We start from the raw sequence: 11,477 nt of genomic DNA on the forward strand, positions 1-11,477 counted from the left end.
ATTCTGAACAGCATCACTTTAAATTTATTTTTAATTTATATATTTTTTAACGAAATTGTTTATTAGTATTGTTATACTATTTCTGAATAAATTCCATGATCATTGTGGGAGATTTTCTCGGAAAGGTTTTGCTCAATGATTATATTTAGAAAGATGTTTTTTAATTGCCTAGTGAAGTACGTTTATCGTTCAAGTACGTTCAAAACCGGCTGAAATTTCGCTAAAATATAAATGATATATAATAATTGATTTTATGTTAAGAGGTAAGAATATAAATTTAACAATATCGTATATTAATATACGTATTGGATATAGAGCGAGCTCCTGAACAAATAGCGTTTTGCCCATTTGCTGATTAAATTTATTTTGCAAGGAACTCTAAATTATTTTGGTGAGAAATTTAAACCTTAAATGTTTTCAATTATATTACATCTTGTCACTGAGATATTAATCTTTGATTTTTTGTGGTTCCTGGTCCATTTGTGTCTTGTCCAAAAATTGATCCTATTCCTTTTATACTAGAGCTCCTCATGGATTAATTTTTTTGTTGTATTTTAATATTCAACAAATAATCGAGTTAACTTACAATTAATTATTAATGTTTTATCTTTTATAAATCCAGATTAACCATCTTTCCCGCTTGACCGGCGAGTTTCGGTCCCAAATAGAATGAATTTATAATTTGTCGCCTAAATCGGGTTATTGAAAAAATTAATATCATTAAAAAATATAAAACGATTATTTTTTTTATATTAATGTATTATAAAAACAATAACCTTTTTATATTGTATTAAATTGATGTATTATAATAAATTCTTTCGATATCATTTTACTTGGAATATAAGTAAAGAATCTTCCTTCTGAAGTTAATATTAATAAAATTATCAGAATGGGATCTGGAGCTTTTATACATCAATAGATTATATTGGATATATGACAATGCAGCCTTCCGACCTTTTCTTCGTCTTGTTTCCGGGAAAGAGGGCACTTTTTAACGAGATATTTTTATTTCTGCAAAGCTTTCCTAAAGCTATTTACGAGGAAATGTAAAAAATGCCTGGGAACCAGGATTGCAGGATCGGTAAATTTCTTCGACTTGGAGCTAGTAGTTTAGGATAGTTAAACCCCCTTCGTCGAATGACTGTTGCAACTGACCGCCTAACAAGCTGGTCAATAGTGAAAGATGCAGCCCACGTCCGTCCTGCAATTGGTTCCCAGACGTGAGTGATTTCAGGAATCGCAGTGAGATAAGAAATCGCATGGTAGATAATTTTCTGTCCTTAAGAATAGTTCTTGTTTCAGGTGAAGTTATAAAGCACTGCATACGGATATATAAAACCAATACATAGCATGCTTCAAGTATCTAAATATTAATAGTACGTAATCGAATGAATTGTCCTGCACCATTAGCATAAGCATGACTTTGAGAGCCCGTCACAGCCAAGTTTTGAGTTAGGATACCTTCCTAGGTTCTTGAACAAAATTAGTAGATTTGGCTGTATGGGACGCACAATAATACAAAATTAGTTATTAACTGTATTACACAATGTAGTTAGTTTGATATTGTATTGCAGTTATTTTACAAAATCTTCGTCTCCACTTAGAGGCCCATCTAGCCCCTAAACATTGGCATCATCGTTACCTACAATTTTCACTCCTGTTCTGATCAATTATTTGAGTGATCAGACAACAATTAAATTTTAATTCCCTTTTGAAGGTGGTTTCTACTTATCATTTATAAATTTAGGTGGATTTTAATACAATATCTGCGATCTTCAGAAACATTTCTTTCACATATATTTAAGTTGAATTAATTATATTACGATGTGTATAATATTGTATATAAGAGTGTAAATGTGACTAGAGATTATATTATTTAATCATTATGTTATATTATATTTCCTTCGGTTTGTATATATTTTAAGAGAGGTTTTTTTTTTCTCATTCATTCATTTATTTGTATTCTTATTTTATTTTATTTTAGTATGAATGTGATCATTCATCACTATTACCCATTGCCCACAACTGTGTGGCAGATTGTTACCTATCATTAAAAAAAAATTATATTACGAGGTTTTGATAATGCTATGTGCGATTCAATTCTCATTGTCCTGAATGTCCCCGAGGAACATTTTTACATTAAAATATATCTTAGCTTTATTTACAGACATAAGAAAAAAAAGTTTTTTACGGTAGTAAGGTCATAAATAACATATATAAATTACATATTATAAGTTACATAAATTATTTCAATTAATAAAAAAAAAAGATTCCTTTTAATAACATTCGGGATTCTAAAATGTTACGGCCTCTATAATTCAAAGATATTCGTATTTATATTTTCATATGTTTTCAAAGGGGCATAGAAAAAACAAATTAAATTCTTTCGAAACATGTGATCACGGGATCGCACATCGATTTGTTTTTACCCATTTTTACCAACTTGTCTACATATATATATTTAAAATATTTATTTATTGCTATTTACAACTGTACATTATAATACATTTAGTAAACTGATCTAAGTTAAATTGGAGTGTTACAGGCGTGTAGAGAAACTACCCAATGGTAGCACTCTAATGACATTTTACATTAGCTGGTCTCGTGGCCATCTTCTTTTCAGGCACCTCGGAGAATTGTCAGGAACGGAAGAGGATGCAAGATTAGAAACTAGGGGGTTTGGGTGGTTAGAGAGTTTATAATGGAAGGAGTGATATCTGGTTCGGGCTAGATCGGTTACATAGGGAACAATAAGGTCTTTATGTATGATTTTATTTGTGACAAAGTAAGGAGCATTTACGATTTTACAAAAGATTTTAGATTGTAAGGATTGAATACGAGAGGAATTCGAAGGTTTAGTGGAGCCCCAAAGCTGAACTCCATATGTCCAGATTGCCCTTTGTCTACATATTAAGGTACATTTATGTGTTGAGCGTCTCATAACATATTTGTACGTTTTTCGAGGTACTAAATGTGAAAATGAAGGCTGAAATATTTATTATAACTTTTCGGATTTTAAAAAAATGTAGGTTCCTTCTTATATTTTCGGGGAAAATAGAAAGCTATCGATTGTAAGATTGCACGGTCGTCTAAATATTCATTTCAACTTTTATTGAAATTCTAACATATTAGGATTCGTTTTCATGTTTTCGGAGGTTTAGTAAATAGAATTTTTAACGATTTTAATTTCACGCGTTGTATATCGCTTTATTTGAACTTTTTAGATGTCTGACGTATTATGGTACTTTTATATGTTTTTGGAGGTGAAGAAAAGTTCATGATTTACAGATTGATTTTATTGTTCATTTTTAATTTCAAGGAAATCAGGGTTTCTTTATATCAGTGTTTTCAAGCTACTGTTCTGTATACCAGAAGTTGATAAACGCTGTTGTCTCCTTTGTTCCACTTTAAAGTATGTTATTTTAAACTAATTTAAATTCGGCAAATTTAAAGAAATATAATTTATTCAAGTTTCATTTAAGTAAGTAATAATTTCAATATTTTAAATTGAAAAAAATTCTTGCTGATGGCCTTTACCTTAAATATAGGTACAAAATATATCTTTTTATCTGTGTATGCTGCTTAGGCCCTAGATTATAATGTGGGTACAGACTTTCTCATTGATACAATTATGCCGTAAATACTTCAGAGCTGTTTGTTGAAACGACAGAAGTGCTTGAAGCGTTGAGAAAGCAAATTAAACGTTAAAAATACAAACTTTGCGCTCTAATTTTCATAGACAACAAACTGTAAAATAATTGCAATAACAAAGGATAAAGATCTATGGTTTTTTGTCCCCTATATTTTCCAAAAATATTCAACATTAAAAGATTAGGTGGTAGATAGCTAAGGAAGTTGTTAGAAAAAGTTTAAATAATATTTTAATCATATACATTACGATTAATCAAGCGAACCCTATCACACATATGTAAGAAGAAACATCTTTAGAACAGATAATGGATGTTATACGGGATTGGTGTAAAAAACGACTCGTTGAAGAGTTTAATACAACTAAAGACTGCATTCCTTGATAAAATTAATGTAATTAAAAAATAAAAAAAAATATGTTTTATGCTTAATTTAATTTTTTTTTCATATTGACCTTCAGATAGATGTTTTGGTTTCGAAATCAAGAACAGAAACCGATTGAATTGGTATTTAAATCTCCTCCTTTCTTGATTCGTGGATATTCCTCTCCTGGCAGGAGACCAGAAGCATTTTTGAGCTAAGAGCAGCAATTGTTGTTGTGCCAAACACTAAACCAAAGACCTCTCGATATTTGTAATTCAACTGCCCTATTCGTTATCTGTAACTGCCGACCGGTTTGGCTGAGCCTGCAAATTATTAGCAAAAACGTTTAAACTAATATGTAAAATATAAAAACTATGTTAACTTCAATTATTAATTAATTCTTAATCACATTGGAGTTTTTTATTTTTTGGACAACTTAGGCATTGAGTTCATTTCTGAAAGTTGGCTGTTGAAAAAACAACAGACAGTATTCTGCCAAAAAAGTAATTTTTATGGGGGCATAAAAAAAACAACAACAAATTTAAATTTAATTGATTAACTCTAATCAATTAGAACTTTTGATTGGTGAACTTTTTACATCTAAATATAAGAAATTCAATAAAAAAGAGAAAATTAAAATCTATTTATTGTAGATGGGTTTCTAGGTAGAATCTAAATTCACTGGACTTCACATACTTATTAAATGCAAAAATTCACGAAATTTATTCCTATAAATTTTAGTAATTTGCTAAAAACTTTAAATTTCATAAGTTAATATATCAATAATGTCTTAAGAGCAATTTTCTATTAGCTTAAGATGTAAAACTGCCATTTAAAAAAAAATTCCAACATTTTAAAATTTAATTTATTGACTGACTACTCAGTGAGTAGTCGTCAACTTTATTTTTCATATCAGATTCTATTGGAAGAAATTAATTTTCAATTACTCTTAGGTTAACTCTTAGGCAAAATTATATATTAGAAGTGGTAGTATGTAGTAAAGTATTGTTGGTTGAATTTTGAATTCGATATTTTTGAAAATTGTTTACCAAATTTCCGTAAGACGTTTTTTAGAAAATAAACTAATAGTTCCAATCATAGCAACAATTCCTCGTAAACTTATAGATTTTCATTTACTCTAAATTTCGAAGTTACATTCTAGGGAGTGTACCGTTTTCATCCCTGGAACTTAATTATTGATAAACTAATTTTTAAAAATAATTAATCTTAGTTAAAATTTACATCTAAAAGAATTTAACCGACAATTTGGACAAACCTGTAGACTGCTAAACACAAAATCTCAGCCTTTAGTTGGGAACAAACTACTATTTCGCAAGACAATACTGAAACTAGTCCGGATTTACGAATTAAAATTGTCGGGGGCAGCAAAAAATTATAACATAAAACGCATTCAATCCTTTCAGTTCAAAATTCTTTAAACAATAGTCAACGATCAACAATAGGTTACCAACTGTAACCTATATCATGACCTTATTAGATGATTTCTTGAAGACCTTTTAAAATCACCATTTTTATTAGAAACTCATCATTTAAAAGCCTGTTTCGGAGATCTGTAGAGCTAAATTTCAATAGGCACTTGCACTTGATGTATATAGAAATGGATGTGTTTAGGGCGTTATTTTACATTACTATAATTTGTTTTTTTACTTAATATTTTGTTATCATTTAATTTATGTATAGCAGTAAATAAAGTGTACATGTGCTCATTAATTCTTATTACCAAAGTTCGAATATACATGACACAATTTAATACTAAAACAACAAAAAAAAACAAATAACGTCATTTGATATAGTTTTCCGAATTGGTTTTAAATATAATAAGCTTATGGTAATATTAAATATAGGAGTTAGGATTGATATTTTGAGGGGGTGTGAAACGGGACAACTGGGAAAATATAATATAACTTGGGTCTTCTTGATAGTATCTCCCAGCCCAGCAGGCGGAACTCAGACTTGAGAAGAACTTCGTGACAGCCTGATCTCCATCTAACATATATGTTTTAGATTCTAAATCTTTCACGGTGAACAGATGGCGGACTAGAACAGAATGGAGAATAAGACAAAGAATTGTGGACCTTTATAAACTTCTATTTAATCGAATAAAAATTAAAAATATGTGAAAACAATATTTACTTTAGAAATATTGTATACCACGATTTCATAGAAGGTACCGCATTTTAATACATGTAAATAGTGTTAATCAAATTTTAATTTGAGTTATCTACTAATTAAAATTGATATTATATATTTTATTTTATAATTACTGTATTTAGTGGTCGGTTATTCCTCTGCTTAAAAAATTACGTTATAATCAAAAATTCAGATAGACAGACATAAAAAATAAATAACTTCTCTGTTTTGGTGCTCATGAAAATTATTCAAATCTACTCTTAAAGAAAAGAAACTGAATACCTTTATGAAAGAGGCACTATCAAAATGGAAAAGAAATAAGTAAATCTGAAAACTTCGACTTATTAAAAAACCTCCAGCCATTATATCTCTTAATATTTATCAAGGTGAAGACGAATTATGAACAATTCTCTTGAAAATAGAAATACGCTGTTATGGATAGTGAGAAAGTACTGAAAAATGTTCTAGAATCAACCACAAGGAGTTGGATGAGATTTCTTCATAAGATCAGATTTGAAGCCAGGACAATGTTAGATAATGCTGTATAATCTATAAAGAGCCAAACTAAAATATAATAACATTATGAATTTTAGTAAATTCCTAGATAATAGAAAAAAATATTCTTTATATTTTGGCACCGATTAAAACAAATTAATTTTAATTATTTTTCTTATTTCTGGTTATTTACGTAACTGGAAAATCAGAGGTGGGGTATGCGCATCACACATTTTCCATTTACTAGCCTGCTTACAATAGAAATTAATTTTTACTCAAGCAGGGCATTAAAACTTGTACCGCTTATGATACCGCACAGCTATCTCTTTTCTTATTCACAAACTCTGAACAGCGATGATTATATGTTTACAAAATACTTTAAAAAAAATTAAAACCATTTATTTTGTTGAAAAATTAATAATAGCTTCGGAGACCATCTGTTTATGTGTTCAGTTTATGTGATTATGTATTTATCTACTATCTGCAATGACTTTTTATGTTAGAAAAAATTATCTGAAACTTTCGGCTTTCCAACTGTATGTTATACGTCTATTTTATTTCTGCAATAGGTTTTCAAACTGAGAAACTACGGCCTCTTTTACTTACTTCCGTAAACTACTTACTCATTATAACATAAGATGACTAATTATTTCTAATGAACAAAATTAAAGATACTTTAGGAGATGATATTTTGAAGATTTGGCTTGTCAGATATTCATTTAAATGATGTTAGACATAGCAGATATTAAATACCTTTTAGTTTTATTATGTAGAAATCAAAATCGTTTCAGTCATTTTCTATAGTTTACATTTAAATTATTATGAGTTTAAATATATATGTTTATTGAGTATACATTTGATTATATAAAAAAAAAGTATTAGCAATAATAGTCTTTTTCACCATATTACTCGTTCGTTACTCAAAAAAAAGGTTTGCATGGTGTAATTGAGTTTGAATTGTGCAATGCACCCACTTAATTAAAATAGTTAGTTAGTTGTCTATATAAAGAAAATAGTATTTGCAAAATTGGTCCAAAGCAGTTCTATGATGAGGCAATATTCATGGTAAATAACAGTCAATAATAAACGCCATAAAGTTGATTTGCCTTATTTAAATTAAATTTTATTCTATTTCAAAAACGTTGCATTAAAATCATTAGTTTATTACATTAAAGTTATAAACAAATACGAGACATTAACGTGAAAGCTTTGCACCTATTTCTCTTGGCCAACGTCTTGTAAGCATTTATTCGAGGTAAGTTGATATTGTCTTAGAATCCAGAATTATTCTCGTATGCATTCAGATTAGAAGCCGTAGGAGGCAAGACAGAGATGGTAAATAAGATATGGTATTGAAATTTTTAGACAGTAAAAATTAAGGCGATAAGGGAATTGTCGAACAGTGGAAGAGCTATCGACGCAATGTCTAACATATCTACCAAGCGGTAGGAGACAAATACAACTAATAATTTTTCAGTAATCCAACCGAAAAGATTCTCAGTTATGTTTGATAAATTATGTTGTGGCAAAAGTCACAATAAAAAAAGTTTCAATAATTATCCTTCAATTATGAAAAAACAAATAACAACATATTAATGCGATTTATTCATTATATCTACACCAATACATATACAACTATTCACCTACGAACTTATTTTTGTCATAATAATAATAACTTAAGCCACTACGAATCATGAAGAATCATGGGTCAGAATTTTGTAAGGAAGCACTGTTTTTAGAACAACGGTCATACAGAGAGGTGATTTTTCATGATCACGCTCAACCGCCAGATTTTTCCACAATTCAGGTTTCCCACTTTATGATGTTTTTGTCATAATAAAATTTATTTTTATTATTATTATTATTAAATTTACGTATAAATTATAAAAGAAATCGAGAGATTGACTATCTAAAAAGTTTATAAAACAACATTATTTTATGGAGTCCATTCAAACATCTTATTAAATCTTACGTCTCAATGATATCATGGGTTTAAGATGCTGGGATTGTAAATGACTCAATTCAGCAAAAATAGGATAATGTTTTTCCAATTATTGATGTCTTAGTAAATTTTGTTTTTCCTACTTAGACATGCAATAGAAACGAGTATGATTGAGTGAGATACATTCATAATTTTAATTTCTGCGTTGATATTTTTTTAAGTAAAATATAATTTGTGATATTTGTTCTTTGTAAAAAATAGGAGAAATATAGTTTTTTTATATAAGATTTTGAGTTTTTTTAATTAAATAATCCACACAAGATCAGGAGTAGCCCATTAAAAATTTTTTAAAATATAAATATCGAGTCAAATGTTTTATTAGTTTAATTAAACTTTACAAATCATTCAATTTAAGATGAACAAGAACACCCATTTAGATATGCCGAATTTAAAACATTAAGTCTTAGAAATTAATTTTTATATGTTTTATATATTTAATTTAACACTATTTTGCTCGGTTTCAAATTAAAATAACTGTTTTTTAATTATAAATTTAATTTACTCATAATTCTGATTGGCTAGAGATCAAACATCTGAAGTTAGACACAATTAAAAAAAATGGAATAAATAAATTTATTTTCAATACAAATTATTAATATATTAATATATGTACAATTATTTCCCTCCTTTAGTATTATATAATCAGATTCAGATATTACGAGCTTCTTTTAATTAAAATAAAAATATATTTAATCTTATGATATTACGGTCAATTAACTTACAATGTTAATATGTTATGCAGCATTTAAAAATATATATACAGAACAATAACTATAGGAAAACGCATAGAAATAATCATTAACTAATTGGAGTGTAGTTAAATTCTATGAATAAATATAATTGATAACCGAAAACATTTTTTCTCTTCTATGATACATTTCTTGGAATAACTTCAGCCTGAAAAAATAAATATATCTATGCAGGCTCTAATTTGGACAAATCATGCTACATTCAAACACGTGAGTATATTTTAGCATTTACTATAGTTCCATTGGCTCTCTAAAGCGGCTATATTTAGTTATTTAGGCTTTACCTTGAATTTAGTAGAGCTAGGGATAATAATAATATTTTTTGGAAATTTTGTCGGAATACGTGGAATAGTGAAGGGCGGAGAGGTAGCTGCCCACCAGAATGGAGGCTTCTTCACGACTGGCTCTTCTAGTCTCGGCTCACCTCCACCATCAGCTGACTACCCCCTCCCTTCTGTGGAGTTCATTCATGTATCCACGTACCTACAGCTTCATGAAAATATTTATTTCTATACCGCTTACTTCTAAGAATAAGGGTCTTTTAAAAATTTGAAAACTATAAATATATTTTTTTAGATAAAAATCTATCCATTGATCTATTTGATGAAAAATGAAATAAAATTCCTACATTTGGTAATTAGTGATAATGAATATCTATTTCATAAATAAAAAGACCAGAAAATATAAAATCGAAACTTATCAGGCAACTTATATGGATTTTTGTGTTGTGTAGGTTTTTTAATGTATATGTTTTTTGTTGTGTAGTTTTTGTAATGTAAGGTTTGTAATTTTTTTTTTGCTATAACCAAAAAAAACAACAAAAACTAATGAATTAAAATTCTATTAATTTTACAAGGTATACCTCGCGATGTAAGATCATAACATAACATCATAACAAGAAATAAAATATTTTTCGACTGTGCGTCATACAATTTTCACTGACCATAGAAATTAGTATTTTATGGGTTTCTTGAGGGTATAACAAATATTAACTTTGTTGCTACCTAAAATATAGCAGGCCAACAGAAGACAACGAAGGTATGTACACAAAAATTGGATGTGATTGGTTTTTCCTGATTCAAACTCTGTCTAATTTTCCACTTTTCTCCTTTACTTATTTATAAAACTCTGTAATATTTTGTTTTTGTCCATTATGTTTTATCGATAACAATGGAAACGGATTATTTATTTCAAAGAAGCAAACAATATGGTTATGTATAGAATTTATTTTTCTTCTAAGCCCCATGGGTGATTGGATTTATTATCATGATAAACACGGGTTAGCCTCTTTTTCTGCATGATAATGTATTTGAAGAGGGAAATTTGATATCTTGTAAAGAAGAAGTCTGTATTTTGAGTCAGTTTGTTGGTGATGGGGCTCACCAAGTTTGTTAATTCAAATAATTCTGCTACTTGTACTCAGTCGAGTCTGAGCCTGTTTATGTCTGCCACCTTTGTGGCCGTCCTGTTGGTGTCAGTTTCTGAAATAATGGGTTCGTACAGTATCGAAGGCTATCAGAAAATTTGATATGTCTGTCTACTCGGTACGAATTCTGTAACAGTCGGTAGTTCAAATGTCGTATGTATGTGGTCCGTCTTTGCTCTTTTATGTGCAGTATGTCTCACTATACATCTCAGTATACCGCTCTGAAACTGTTGTAGCCTCTTGGACCGTTGAAGGTTCTATGTTGGTCAGCATAGGTGCTCCGTAGAGCAGGGCTGACCTCAACACACTTTTGTAAATCATTAGGAGAAGTTAGAAAGTGATTAAGCCTGTAAGACTTAGTTTTACCTGCTTGACCTTCTTAGAGCAATGGCGAAGTAGCATCAGAAGTCCTTCAAGGGTGACACCTAAATATACTATGCTGCCTGCTAGTCCATTCTCGTACCCTGCTACCTTATAGACTTCAGGGAGTGGACGCTTCTAGAAGGAGAAAATAATACAGTCTATACAGATTTTTTTTTTTTAAATTCTTTATTTAACCCGTGTTTAAACTGTTTCAATGGATACAAGACCTTTCAAAGACCACTCAATTCTACATTAATTTACCAAGCTCAATCAAAATAAT

General features: G+C 29.3%; 1 protein-coding gene across 1 annotated transcript in view; it reads right to left on the reverse strand.

Moving 5' to 3' along the window:
* Positions 1-9,783, reverse strand: part of LOC106684970 (gamma-aminobutyric acid receptor alpha-like) — a gene marked incomplete in the record, with an annotated part of 205,416 nt that extends 195,633 nt beyond the window's left edge. The window contains 1 exon segment of the mRNA XM_067047522.1: positions 9,693-9,783.
* Positions 9,784-11,477: the final 1,694 nt, after the last annotated feature.

Source organism: Halyomorpha halys, unplaced genomic scaffold (genome assembly GCF_000696795.3).
Source record: "Halyomorpha halys isolate HHAL.00 unplaced genomic scaffold, Hhal_1.1 Scaffold634.1, whole genome shotgun sequence".
Lineage (NCBI taxonomy): Eukaryota > Metazoa > Arthropoda > Insecta > Hemiptera > Pentatomidae > Halyomorpha > Halyomorpha halys.